Genomic DNA, 14,702 nt, shown 5'->3' with positions numbered 1-14,702 from the left:
AGGCTTCTGGGCACGCTGTGAATCAGTAACTTTCAGATTAAATTTGCTCAGTGAACATTCAAAATGGTGTTTTGTTTGGATTTTATTACTACTGGTTCTGTCAGAGCATCCTTAAATCTGAAAGCCAAGCTACTTTTTCTTCCCAGCTCATGCATTTCCAGTAGAAATGAGGTCTCTGATGGTCTCATTTCACCCCTATTCAACTGGTAGTAGTCTTGTCCCAAATAAGGGCTTCAATCTGTGCAATTCTACAGAAGATGTGAGAGATGAGGAGATTATATTATATACATAAAGGCAAATATATTATGGCAAAAGAACTGACTATCAGATTTAAACATTTGTTCCCTTTAGATGTGCAACAGGAACACTAAAATAAAGCAAAATCAGAAGTCTTTTTCCCCAGTCAATTTTCTGACAATTTCAGAATTACACCGGTTTTGTGCAGCTTGACCACGATCTGTGATCATTCATCAGTTTTTTTTTCTAGAGTGTTTAACAAAGCACCTCTTTTACTACACACTCTATTTTTTGCTGGTATCATTTCTAGTTCTTCTGAATCCTCCATTCTTTTCAGACTGAGTTTAGTGTGCAAATGACATGCTTGCTGCACAAGGTCTGCAAGTGCAGTATACAATTCTTTAAAAAAACAACATAAAATTCTTTTCACTGATTAGCATTATGGTAAGAGTTGAGGTAGGGAAGTGACCACAGATGTGTAAATATTTAGTAGTTAACTTACAAATGTTGTAAATGTTGAGATTTTGCAATATTGAAGACAATAGAAAAGCAGAACTGTTTTTACTGCCTTACCTGGCAGCTGAAGAAGTTACCAAGACTTCCAAGTGCCTGATGATGTCCAGTGATACAGTCAGAAGATTGATTACCAACCAACCCAAATGGCAGAAGAAAGCAGACATTTTTCTCTTAGAGGAGAAATGAGGCTGAATAATTTGAAGAAGAAATTTATCAAAAGAGAGTATTCTACTCTAATGTTCTGCTTCAACTATGGCAGTGAAGCACAATGCCTTAACAAAGGGAATAGAGACAAATCACTAGTGATAAAAAAGAAGCAAAAAGATCCTCAGAGTTGCTATGAGAGCAGATACTGATCAGCTCTTCACTGGAATGATTTGTGCTCAGCATTATTATTTGTGCTGCTCAGCTGCCCAGAAGCTCCAATTGTTATTGTTATCACCTTTGCTAGTATGATCCAGAAGGAATTCATTCCTGCCTCAAAGACAATTCCTCTTTTAAAAGAAAACTCAGATAACTCGTATAAGAGCAGTACTGTCAACCTTATGAGATCTGAAATACTAGTAGATACATCCCAGGATGTTGGAAAAGATAGAAATGAAGCCCATGTCAAAGCTAGGGCTTGGTCACAGAGTTACCCTTTCTCCTCATTGTAGTGACAGGACAAGGGGGAATGGCTTCAAACTGAAAGGGAGTATGTTTAGATTAGACATTAGGAAAAAATTCTTTACTGTGAGGGTGGTGAGGCACTGGAACAGGTTTCCCAGAGAAGTTGTGGATGCCCCATCCCTGGCAGTGTTCAGGGCCAGGCTGGATGGGGCTCTGAGCAACCTGGGATAGTGGAAAGTGTCCCTGTCCATGGAATTAGGTGATCTTTAAGGTCCCTTCCAACTCGGGCTGTTATCAGTAATTATGGTGGGTTGAAATGAAATATACACTTGGGACATCATTTCTGAGCAAATTTAAAACAGTAAAGAGAAGAGAAACTCAATTCTCTTTGCTGAGCACAAGAAAAGTGTTCCAGAGCACACTTAAAAGAGAAATGTGAAGGATAGTTCTGACCCATTATCAGCAATGGGCCATTCTGCCCTGTGGCTCGGATGCTTCTGAAGAACTGGAGCACAGATTTATGAGAAGGAGAGAGACAGGCTGAAGAGACCACAGTCCTCATCCTCATTTGAACCCCCAAGTTCCAAGCTGAGTTCCCTTAGAAACAAACCTAAGGCTAAAAGTCTTCCAGAAAATGGCTATGTACACTATCTATCAATCCCAGGGTAATTTTAGTTTCTTACAGGATCTGTCTCTTCCCACTCTCCTGCAGCTGTCTTTGTGTTTAGTCCTTGTCACAATGTTGATCCCTGAAATCATCCACTAGCTCAGAAATGGTCATTCAATCCTGGAAGGAAAAAGTTCACTCATATTGATTTTCTTAGTAGGCTCAGCACAGTGTCCAATTTCAGGTTAAATACTTTGCTTTTACTATGAACTAAAAGTAAGGTATTACTGTTCATACTTGAAATGAAAACAAATCTCTGTACATATACATTTACAATGCTGTTATTGTAATTACTGGTCTCGAGTCGTCTCATTTACATTTCATTTTAGGACTTGCAGGTAGAAAAATTAGGGTATTCCTCCAGAGGGAAAACTCTGCTTTCTGATCAAGTCTATTTCAGACTGTTAGAATTAAATCCACAGCATGCAGAAAAGCCTGTGTTCCAGAAAAGCACCTTCCCTAACTCAAGTACTTTTCATGACCATTTAGTTCACCTTTGTTCTCTTCCTCCACTTCATGAAGATGACGTGAGTAATGATTATTATATTAGCTCTGGTACCATGAATGCTACAGCAGACTTGCAGCATAATTCTCTTCCTCCCCAGGGAATTGATATTTTTATTCACAAGACAAGAAAACCTAGTTTATGGACAGAGTATTTTTTTTCCCATTTCTGCTTCTTTATTTTTTTTTTTAATGCAATAAATTGATTAGATAGACTAGCCAGTAGTTTCATAATCCTGTTCTGAGCCTACCAGAATTAATTACTGTTCACATAATACTATTCAGGAAGTATGTTTTAAAAAGCAGAATACTCATTATGGTGTAATTTTCAAGGATGCCATCCACATGGAATAATTGCCAACTGTTATGGGGACAGATGGTTGCATATTGCAAAAGGACAGGATAGCTTGCAGGTGAGGAGGTACCCAGAAATGCCAGTTGGTGCAGTGTGTGATCCTGTGTGAGGTTCTTCTCCCTCATTAGATCAGATTTCACCTGCCCTGGCTGCAAGCATCAATTATATCAGAGTGCAGAGGATCTTAAATAGCTACAGAATGGCTCAGGGTCCAGTGAAATGAGTAATAGCATTTACTGGCTTCATGACACCAGGTGTGGTCAGTGTCTGGTCCCAGCATAGTCTGGTCTTCAACATAGTCCTTTGCACAAGACTTCAGACAGTTTTGATCCAATTGCCTTGTCTCACGTAATCCAAAGTTAATAAAAAAGGCACAAGAAAATATATCTATTTAGAGACTTCTTTAGCAGCATATCTGCTGTTTAGCAAACATTTCTCAGCATCAAAAACTGAAGTAGCTGCACTTAAAACTGGATCTTTCCTAGTCATCTTGTTCAGCTTCCTTTTAAAACTGCACTTTTACCTGGTCAGTCCCTTCACTAAAGAAGAGGAAAACCTCAGATCTTGTTAATGAACGAACACAAGCAGCTTTGATAAAGAACTTACTAGCACACTCAAAAATTCTTTAGGATGGCTAAATTTATTGCCTAGATTAATGGTGAAGGGTTTTCTCTCTCTAAAAGCTCACTGTGCCCTAAAAGTCAGCCAGTGAGGATTTGAGTCCTTTCTATTACAACAGCCTCACTCAGCTTCTCAAGTGTAGCAGTGAATCAAAAGGGCATCTGAGGTACTTAAATAGTACAAAAATTCTGAACGTGGCATCCCAGGCATTCCTATGAATGATTTTTTAGGATGATCCTTAAACAGAGATTTCTGAGTTAAGAAAACCATTTCAGCCAGTTACAGCAGCAAACATTCTAGAGCTTGAGCTAGAAGCTTGAGGAATCCTTTTTTAGATCTTACAAAGTTATAACTGCTTCCTTTGCTATTTCTTATACAGAGAAGCAATCACACCTGTCCATATACAGACCTTGTCATTGTCATTGGGATCTTATTTTATTTTTTTCACTAAACAAACGTTTAAGATGCTGCATCTGGCTCTGGGGTCCCCAGCACATGGACCTGTTGGAGAGAGTTTAGAGGAGGCTACCAAGGTGGTCAGAGGGATGAAGCACCTCTGCTATGAGCAAAGGCTGAGAGAACTGGGATTGTTCAGCCTGGAGGAGAGAAGGCTTTGTGGTGACCTAATTGTGGCCTTCCAGTACCTGAAGGGAGTTTACAGGAAAGATGGAGAAGGACTATTTACAAGGGTCTGTAGTGACAGGACAAGGGGGAATGGCTTTAAACTGAAAGAGAGTAGGTTGACACTAGATACTAGGAAAAAATTCTTTCCTGTGAGAGTGGTGAGGCACCAGCACAGCTTGTCAGTGAAGCTGTGGATGCTGCATCCCTGGAGGTGTTCAAGACCAATTTGGATGGGGCTTGGAGCAACCGGGTCTAGTGAAAGGTGTTCCTGCCCATGACAGGAGGATTGGATCTAAGTGATCTTTAGAGTCCCTTTCAAACCTGGCCATTCCATGATTCTGTGATGATTCCGTGAAATCAGGGTAACTTCTGGAGAAGGATATTCTTTTTTTTGTCAAAATACAGACAAAATCTTGAAGTAAACCAACAGTTATACTCCTATGTCACTTTTGTTTTGCACCCTGCATCTGTAGTGATACACCTGAATACTGCACACCTGAAGAGCTCCATAGCTATTAATGACTCAAACACAATAGGATTGAAAGGGGAAAGACACAAATCACTGCTAAAGGAGAAGTGGTTGCCACAGCACTGGGATATAGCTAAATGTGACAAGATCTTCAGAGGCTATTAAGTTAATGCTGTATCATATCGAACAAAGTATAGTTAGCCAGTGATGATTCATGTCTTTTCCATCACAACTTAATAAATGGATACAGAAGTTATATTGATTTTCATGGATGAGCAAGTGGATCTGAAATCGGAAAACTGGATGAAATATAAATTATGAAATGTGGACCACGTGTGATGATCTCATAACCGGGTGAGAAGTCTGTCACTTGAAGAAAGTGTACTAAACAGCAAAGGTTTATTTTGACACACTATCACAATAGGTTTGTTTTTCCTTTTCTTTTTTTTTTTTTTAAATACAGCTTGTTAAACTTCTCTTTGTGCCCTTAGGATTCTCTGAAGCCTCGACTCTAACTGTAGAAAGCTCTAATACAGAATACTTAGTTTGTCATAAAGTGGCAAGTATTAACAGGAAAGTAGCAATGTAAAAAGGGCAGCTTCAGTCAATAGCACAGAATGAAGAAATATATAGAAAAACTAAGGGGTTTTTTTATTATTTTTATTTTTAATGAGAGCTTGACAATCAGCATCCAGATTAATTGTAATTAGAAACATTAGGTAAAAATTCATTTTTCCAAAAGAGATTTTCTAGATAATAGTTTCCTCTCAATTTACATTGTGGGGGATTTCAGCCACTCTCCTTCCACAGATTGACATTTCCAACAAAGATTTGTTTCTGTAAAACCAAGTTTCTTTTTCATAAAGGAGAAGAGAGATATCTCAAACTTGTAACTCAAATTGATTTTTAACCTAAAACTAAGATCTTTTCCACAGTAACTATGGCCGTCTTCTATTGGAACTATGAAAATATTCTACTAGTAAGGGCCTGAAGATGGAAACAGACTCTCTTGGTTATTTTTCTGTGTTCTGCATGGTCAGATCAAAAGTATTAAACAGAGTAGTACTGAATCATCAGAAATGTAAGTGTATGGGTTATTTAGAGGTCAAGAAGATGCAAATGGGAGTTCAGCAGTCCCCTTGTTTTCTGATCTCTGCAAATTTCTTTGAGAAGTCAATAAGAAGCTTTTTGAGCCTTTGAAAATAGAGTGTGTTCCCCTTAAGCTCCCTACTGCTCACTGGTTTAGTTCTTTTCTCTTTTCTCTTCATGCCCTTGGAGGATGGCACTGTAGAGACCCTTTACAAATTAGTCATGAGGCAACAATTTTGGAATAATTTTTATCAGCAAGGTTATTTATTATTATTATTATTATTATTAATGCCATGAACTTATTCACATTGACTATAGAGGAATCCATCCCTTTCCAGAAGTCTTCCTCCCATTCCCCAATGCCTTGGACATTTCAGCTACCCCAACACGCAATGTGCATTCACACTGGTCGAGCACCAGCAAAGATATTTGTGGAACATCACTTCTAGTACTTCATATCTCTCAGATACTCCCCCCAAATTAAAACAGATCACATAATTAAGTCGTGGCTTTCCTGCAAAATTACCAGCAATTTTGGACAGATTGTGTGGCTCAAAAAATCCCAGATATGACATGACCCATGAGGTCACGTCAGCCTGGGAAAGTATCTTAAATGTTTGTGATCAGTTCTGTGACACCACATCAATCAAGATCAGTAAAAACCCTGAAGAGATACTGAGTTTGAATTATTTACTGAAAGAGAATTCCAAAGTCTTCAGTCATTCAAGCCAGCAGCAGGTCTCTCATGGACCTTGAGGCAAGAAGGGAAAGGTCTGTGACACACTTGAGATCAGAACAGGATGCTTTGAGATTTTTCATTTTTTTTTTATTTCTAGTAAAAACTACCTTTATGGTGTTCAGATACTCAAAACTTTTGAAATACAGCTCCTATAACACAAAGCAGATGCTCTCATTCCTAGCTTCTGTGTTTCAAGTTGGAAAAAAATTTGATGTGAATGGACAATTCTCTCTTAAGGAGAGACAGAAAAACTAAAATTTAAAGTAAAAATTCATTTTCACTCATATATTCCAGCAGCACTATTTGTAAACAGTTACGAGTTCTCAAAGATACTTTGCAGTTATTTTATTTTCCTTAGCATGCTTAGAAAAATGCTAGAAACAAAGCACCTTTGCTGCATATTTAACTCATACCTTTTTCTGTTTTTAACAACTAGACAAGAAGAATTCATTCCTGAGTTAACCAGCACCACAGCACACCCATGGCCAATTCTGCCAACTCAGATCACTACTTGTATTACAGTTAGCATTCTTCAGCCCATTTTACTAAGAAACACTCTCAGGTTTTGTATATTAGGCAGCTGGAACAGCCACAAAAACTAAGATGTTTTGTATTTAATGATTTAATCAATTTTTCTCCCTGTTCTCTCTCTACAGAGAGGAAAGAGGACCATGTGCACAGAACTGCATGCAACAAACATTGGTGGAATAGAAGCTGTGAGAATAAAGAGGGGTAAAAGGAAGATAAAGCAGTATCCAAATGAAATGATTCAACTAGTGAGAGATCATGATGTATTGAAAGGGAGTTATCCCCTTGAGTGAGAAATTTACTCCTAACTTGAAGAACAACAAATATTTAAGCAACATGCATGAAAGAAAGATTTTGTCCATAATGTGATCTTTCAAAAATGAATAAAAGGTTGCTGCTTTTAAGTATAACTTCAGTTCTCATGAGTAGTTCTACTAGTCTGATGCTTGCAAATTGCTAACCTAAATGAAGGTAATAGACACCAAAGGCTGACTCTATAGCAATTTTTAGCCTTTTTCCTTCTATTTTACTATAATTGTTTATTTAGTTTTATTTCACCGATCTATGAAAAGTAACCAGCTTTTATTGTTAGTTAAGTAGTATATTTACCTCATCAAAGTCCTTGTTAGTAGGATTTTGGTAAAGAAGAGAATCCAAACATAATCTGAGACTTATCCAAGTGGCCTTCATTCAGGTAGATGATCCAAAAAGGTTAAGAGTAATCCTTAACTATCTCACCTGTGCACTTGCCATATGGTGGAAGCTCTGCTGCTAATATTAACTCTGCAGTTTCACTACATCCATCCCCTAATATCTGAGTTTTTCTACAGCCTCTTTACAAAACTGAAGGCAAGAGTTTACACCATATACAGAAGAATGGCCTGGTGACTTCAAAAGAACCAACAAACATTCAAATCAGATTTCTGCAGTGAGTTTCCCCCAAGAGGACATGAAGCAATTTCCATCCCATCCCCTCATAGATACTGCTTGTTATTTGACATTCAACTCAGGAGAGCTGAAGGCATTCCAAGTTTGGAAACTCATAAAGCCATGGGTCAGGTTGCACAATATAGTGTTTGACAAGAATCATTTTAATGACCAGATATCCTTAAGGTATGCTACATATTTAAAGTCAGAGTATGTATTGCACAAGCTTATTACATAGAGCTTTCATTGTAGCAAGTGCAACCAGCATTCTTGGAGTGCCAGTATTTGCTACTACTTAGGCTTAGCTAAAACAAAATCCCCTAGATGTTTGTTTTTGAAGTACTATCCTCGATAGTATATTCTCTTGCAATAAAAATAACCTTTGTCAAATGTTCTAAAGGAACAGAATCATCTCTTCTATAAAGCTATGCACTTTTTTCAGGCTATAACCAACCAAACTTTTAATATATGAATTCTTATTTCTCTAATGTCTAGATTTCTTTCTGTGATGCAGGTGCCATCAGTTCTCTTTCTTCGAAAAAAACCTTCCACCTTCAAAACAATTGAAGCTTTAATTCAACAATGTAGTCTCATAAGATTATTCAGAGTATTCTCTGTAGACAGGAAGTAAAACCTACTGATTACACTTTCTAGAGAGGATGACTTTTATTTCATAGATATTATCCATTGAACTAGCTGATGTGGGGTATTTTGTGTGTGGATTAACTTCCCCCCTCCCCAAGTCCACTTCAAGAAGTTACAGGGACAAGGGAATGCAAAGAAAGAAGGAAAACAGAACAATTTAGGAGCAGTAGCATGTTCAGATGGCGTCAGTTGCCAAAGTTCAGTTTTAAACAGAAGCATAAGAGCCAAGTCTTCAGAGTTCCTGGCACACCTAACATTGATTAAACCTCATTGGGAATGCAAGGCCAGTAGTTATAACTGGCATTCCTGCTTCTGCAAGGTAGGGAGGATCACAAATAGCTTAGTTCATGAAAAGAGATACCAGTATGTGTCCAGAAGAAAATGAATTCTCTTTCCTGCTGAATCAGCCACCTTATCGCTGCAGAGCTGAATTAGCAACAATTGACTTCTGCAACTGAATTAATCCCAGCTCTCCAGGAATTAGCATCATGAAACAGTGAGGAGTCACTGCCACCCTGTTACCACCATCTGAGTTACTGGAAGTTATGAGACCATGGTAGTTCTCCCTATTGCAGGCAGATCTGTGATGAAGCTCCTCCTCACTAGAGAAGTAATCCCCTGAGATGTAGGTAGCCTTGCATCTGGAAAACCTCACCAGAACAAAAACAAAGGAACCCAGTCCTTCCCAGAGAAGGAGAAAAGACACACTCACAGCTACCCAAGTACTGTCACTTCTTCACCTGATGTTAGATCCTGTGTCTCAGCATCAGGAAGTAGCAGAACCTGAAAAGTAAAACTGTCATATTGGTGAATTGAGGTGAAAAAGAACAGTGTGGCAGGGGACAAAGAAGGTTCTGCATATGACCATATCCTTGCTGTTTAGGAGATCAGGACTAAGCAGCACTGTAGAGTTGCTTTCATGGCATTATGGGACTTACAGAACATGATTCAGACTTATCAGGAGGAGCAAGAATGAGCTGTATCACTGTCAGCAGAGTTCAGGAAACCTAGTCCTGAACGAAGACGGTTAAGATAGGGTAACATTGCAGGATACCTGCAGTAACACCCATAGAATTATCAAATTAAGGTAACAGGGCAAGGAGTAGAGGAATAGAATAAGTGTTTTTAGAGCTGAATAAAACTGAGAGATGCATTGCAAAGAAGTGTTTAAAAGGAAACACCACTACATCCCCCCAAGTAATGCTCCTTTTTTCTGCAACAGCCTAGTCAACCTCCTTCTGTTGGTAAGTAAAATTGCCTCTTGCAGAAAGAAGAAACAGCAAAACACAACCCACAGCTCAGGTTCCACAGGGAATCTCTAGTGCTGAGCAGACCTTACAGTCATCAATCCTTATTGGCCACCAACATCTCCTTTGAATCACAATTCTTTTTAAATGCCTGAAAGCAGCTGAGAAGGAAAGAATGGGTGTGCCAGCCTGGTAGTCATGCTTCAAGAAACAGAGAAAGTTTTCAGGAGAAAATGAGAACAAAATCAGATTAAACAATCAAACAAAGGTCACAGCCAGAAGGAAATGCACAGTGCATCTTTCATGCAGGGTACAGTGACAAGGCTGTAAATATGTAAATATGTAAATACTGTTACTGGTATCTGTAATACATAGAGACACTATCAGGCAAACAAGGTCCTGTCATCATCTCTGGCACACAGGAAAAACAGGGGAACACTGTGAAAGAGGAATATTAGTCTTCATACTTCTACTCTCACAAATGTACTACATGTTATTTGACAAATACCAATAACCAAGACTTAAGTTCTCATTCAGGTAAATCTAGTAAAGATATACAGTTGCTTGTTCTCACTCAAATATAGAACTTAATCTCCTCCAGCAGAGGCCACCTGGACTTTGAAGCAGGGCATAAATAGTAAGAGAATAATGCTACACACTTGTTGCTTCCCCTGAGAGGACAGAGAAAGAAAGGGCTAGAAATTTGACTCAGCTGTGAATTCTGGTGAACCACTACTTTTACTCAGAAAGGTGAATTTTCTAACAAGAATTGTTTTGCAATTACCTCCTTGCCTTGAATGAGTTCTCATGATAAAGCTTTAAAGTTGTCAAAATGCTCATCTTGGCAGTTTGAAACACAATCCATTATCTTAGTTTGGGACAGAACTGCTGCTCACTTAGTATTTTGCATCTGGTTTGAGAATCAGGTTTAATTAACATGCATAGAATTCCATTTTACTGATTAATCTGATCCAAACCCAAGAAATATTAATAAGTTGGGTCTGTAACCATGAAGATTTTGCTGAAGAACCAGATTTAATGGGATTTTAAGGGGGGAAGAAATCATGTTATTTTAGTAGATGCAAGATAATCACAGTTTAAGAATGCTCAAGATAATCTGTGAACTTACAGTTTTTGTGCTGATATTTTAAAAAAAAGTCCTATGGCCTTTAAGAAATCCCGGTTAACTAAACTGTTTTGTTAATCCTTATTTATTTTTTTTTTAAAGCTACTTCTGCTATATGTTACATCTAAATGGATTATAATAGAAGGAAATTCAATTACTTTGGTCCTCCTTGGCAGGACTCGGTGTAGCTGTCAGTCCCGCTGCACCGCACGTACGGCCACAGCGGCGTTTTGTGCTGTGCAATGCAGCACTCTGCAGAAATTCCTGATTCAGTGCTGAATTAGCTGGCTCCAGGGCTGCACACGCCGAGGTGGGAACGCTGCCACGACAACTGGAGTGTCGCTGGCCCCGGCTATGCAGACCCTAATCCACAGGTAGTTTGGGAATTTCTAAGCAGCACCATACTGTGCTGGTTTGCAAACATTTTAAGACGCTTGAATACCAAATAATGGTGCATTTCTTTTCTTTTGTTCTGCTCCTTTATTTTTGTTTGTTTGTTTGTTTTGACCCACATTAAATTTATGGGTGGATGGCACCTCAGATACTGCTAAAAGGAGTGAAGAAGACGTAAAATTTTTCTAACCCTTTCCCTCCTCTAGCACTTCTTTGATTTTCTCAAAAGTTTTTAGTGTCAGCACTGAATTCTTTTCCATAACTACAGAATAAAAAAACCCATTAAAAATATAATGCCATTATAGTCCCAAGAAAATTGGCAGGAGAAGCTAAGTAGCATTTTTGGAAGACAATGAGATACCAAATTGATACAGCTCTAGAAAAGTTATTGAATAAATTATCCATGTGCAAGCTATTGCTTTCTTCTCCTACTTTCAGTTGTGTACCAAGGCAGCTTCAAAGACTAAGATCATGGGCAAATGACTGAAGAATTTTAGATAAGAGTGGGAAAACTAAAATGAAAATAGTCTTTGCTGAGAAATGAACTGAGCAAACATCTGTAACTCAGATTTTTAACAGCACTGCATGAAAACAAAGTACAGAGCACTGGCACTTTGGGGAATCACAAAGCAGAGAGGCTCTGAAGTCCTCTGAAGTCCAAAAGGCAACTAACTTAATGTATTTTTTTTCCCTTCCAGGCTTGATTGAAAATTGATTAGTGATACTGAATAGTAACAATCTTTTAAAATTAGCCAAATCTGGTCTCTAAAGTGTCCAGAAAGTAACAAGAAGAAACAAATCAGCATTTAATTATCATATTTATTCAAAAATTGGTAGGATAAGTACCAGCAAGTTATCAAATGCTTTAGGTAACTTATGGAAAAACATTGCTCAAGTTTACCTATTTTCTTCTTTGATTTGTTAAATAATTTGACTTTGACTAAAAGTTACTTTAGAAAAGTATTTAGCCCTGATTTGGAGATAGCAACATTTTGAAAGCTTTATGTTCAGCTAAGCTATTCTCCTTCTAATTTTATGTTCTCCAGGTTAGGAAACAAATCTTTGAAATGTGGCAAATTAATTATGCCGGAGAAAACACAGTCTGCCTTCAAAGAGTTGTTTCACTGACATACAAGTTACCAGGATTCAGCTATAATGATTATAAACTTCAAATATGCATTGCTAGGCTTTTGAGTTAGAATACAATTACTGTATTTGTTAAGATTCTAGGCTGCCCAGCCACTTCACAGTGCTGCCACATCTTATGTTCATACATTGTGGATGAAATCACGGAGGGAACGGGTCATAAAACCCATAAACCTGGCCCCAGCAACAAGTCCTCTTTCCATCCTTCAGAAGGCCCAGGCAAACAATTGCAAATTATGCAGTTGCAATGTCTGGGAAGCAATTATTTTTAACTGAAAGTGAAAAATCCACCATTTCACCATTTCCTGAAAAAAAGAAACCTACTTCACCTGTGAAAGGGATAGGAAGAAGGAGAGAGATTAATAAGCAGTTTCTTAACTGGTGTGAATTGGCACAGCAGTGATGTGCACATCCCCTGATGCAGCATCACAGGGCTCTGTGTTTTCTTTCTGCAGGAAAGAAAGCAGCAAGTGGCTGCAAGTAAGATGAACATAAGCCTGGAAAGTTTCTGCAGACAATTATGAAAATGTAGTTTCGTCACAAAATAACTGAAATTACTCCTTTTTTTCCCTTTTTTTTTTATTCCCCTCCAAGAGACTTACATGATGAGCTGTGCAGCAAAGATCAGCAGAATGCCAGGAACAGTCGCTGTATATCCAAATTTGGCTAATAAACCAGCATAAAGCATGTCAGAAAAGTGATGCATAATTTACTAAAGACAGAATTTGTTCAGTTTCCCTCTGCATGCTGTTAATTCCATTGGAAGAGATGGTGTGGATGCCTGGAGACTTTCTTTAGCTGTGCAAATATACAACTATTTCATTTTTAAGTGGCTTTAGGGGCTGGCAAGCTAACAAAGTTTGCAAAGGTGTAAGGAAAAGAAAGAAGACTTTTTCAGTATCTATGCCTGCTCTTCAATATAGGATTTAGAGGGTTTCATACCTTACTATCCATGTGTCATTACTGAGACAGTAGGAGACTTTACACTCTGGAAAACTTGTAATATCTTTCTAATTTTTCCCAACTCCAGGGCTGGACATGACTTGAGATTCAAGATAATTTGAAGAAACCTGAACCCTGATATTATCCATTATAGGTTTTGATCATGCTCTTGTCTTTCTGCAAACCATCAGCTTTACATAAAGGAAAGATTGAATCTCAGATGCCATGGAGATTCAAGGTAACTTCTCCACTTCAGAATGTACTGTTCAGTAGGATCACAGCTCAACTTTTCTATAGACGCAGTGAAAAATTAGTTATTAACTGGAAGCCTAAATCCACCTGGAAAAAACCCATCTGTATCAGTCAAACAAACAAATAACTCTGCTATTAAATGGAAAAAGTTGGTAGCAAAACATTGCAGTGCTTGAAATAATTTTCCATTGTTACTTATAAACTTCAAGTTTGGGGTTTTTTTTTCAGTAAAAAACTGATCCCAGGTAGCTTTAAGGCAGCTGAGAATCCATCAAGTATTTTAAAATCCATAGTAATCTGAGATGTATTGACTTCAAAACCTGGCTATAAACATCCAAAGGGAAAATTGCTTACCAATATGCCACATAAATATATGTGATCTCTAGATGAGGTCTCAGAAAGATGAAGTTGACTGGTAAACCATTAAATAATTTGCATACAAGGTGTCCTTTAAGTACCTCTGTAATGATCTATCCCATTTAAAAGCAAAGCATTCACAAGTAATTAGAGAAATCTACGAAGTGTATTTGTACAGAAAACCTCAACATGACTCTGAAGAGTGGACAAGTCTTTAAGGTGGTCCTTTGAAGAGGTCCAGAGAATTGTCAGTGTATTTTCAGAGTGACAGCAATGTGAATTTGGCTATGGTATCTTCTAGGGCAGTGAGAAAAGGGGACTTTACAGTATGTATGCTGTATATTCCAGTGTATGTACACACTTTCCAGGAACATACCTGTACATGTGGATATACATTTCCCCATTTCCAAGTTGGCAATAGGACATTTTTACTCTTGCTACAGAAAACGCAGACCAGGAAGGTCTATAAAGCCTTCAACAGAGTCCAGACAGACCTGGCTCTGGATCACACTCACCCAGTGTGACTGGGGACAGTGACTACCCCCGAGTGACCCGGCAGAAGGGGCTTGGGAGGCACCCACGGCCCCGACAGCCTCCAGTCCGTAGAGCATCGGGCCGTACACCGGGTACCTGCGCTGCGCTCTGGGTACCTGTGCGGTACCGCTCCGGCGGACAGGGATGGGGTAGGAGGGAATGGGGCAGGGGCAGG

The sequence above is a fragment of the Manacus vitellinus genome, unplaced genomic scaffold, assembly GCF_001715985.3.
Source record: "Manacus vitellinus isolate BGI_N305 unplaced genomic scaffold, ASM171598v3 scaffold_34_pilon, whole genome shotgun sequence".
Lineage (NCBI taxonomy): Eukaryota > Metazoa > Chordata > Aves > Passeriformes > Pipridae > Manacus > Manacus vitellinus.
This window is presented reverse-complemented; position numbering follows the sequence as displayed.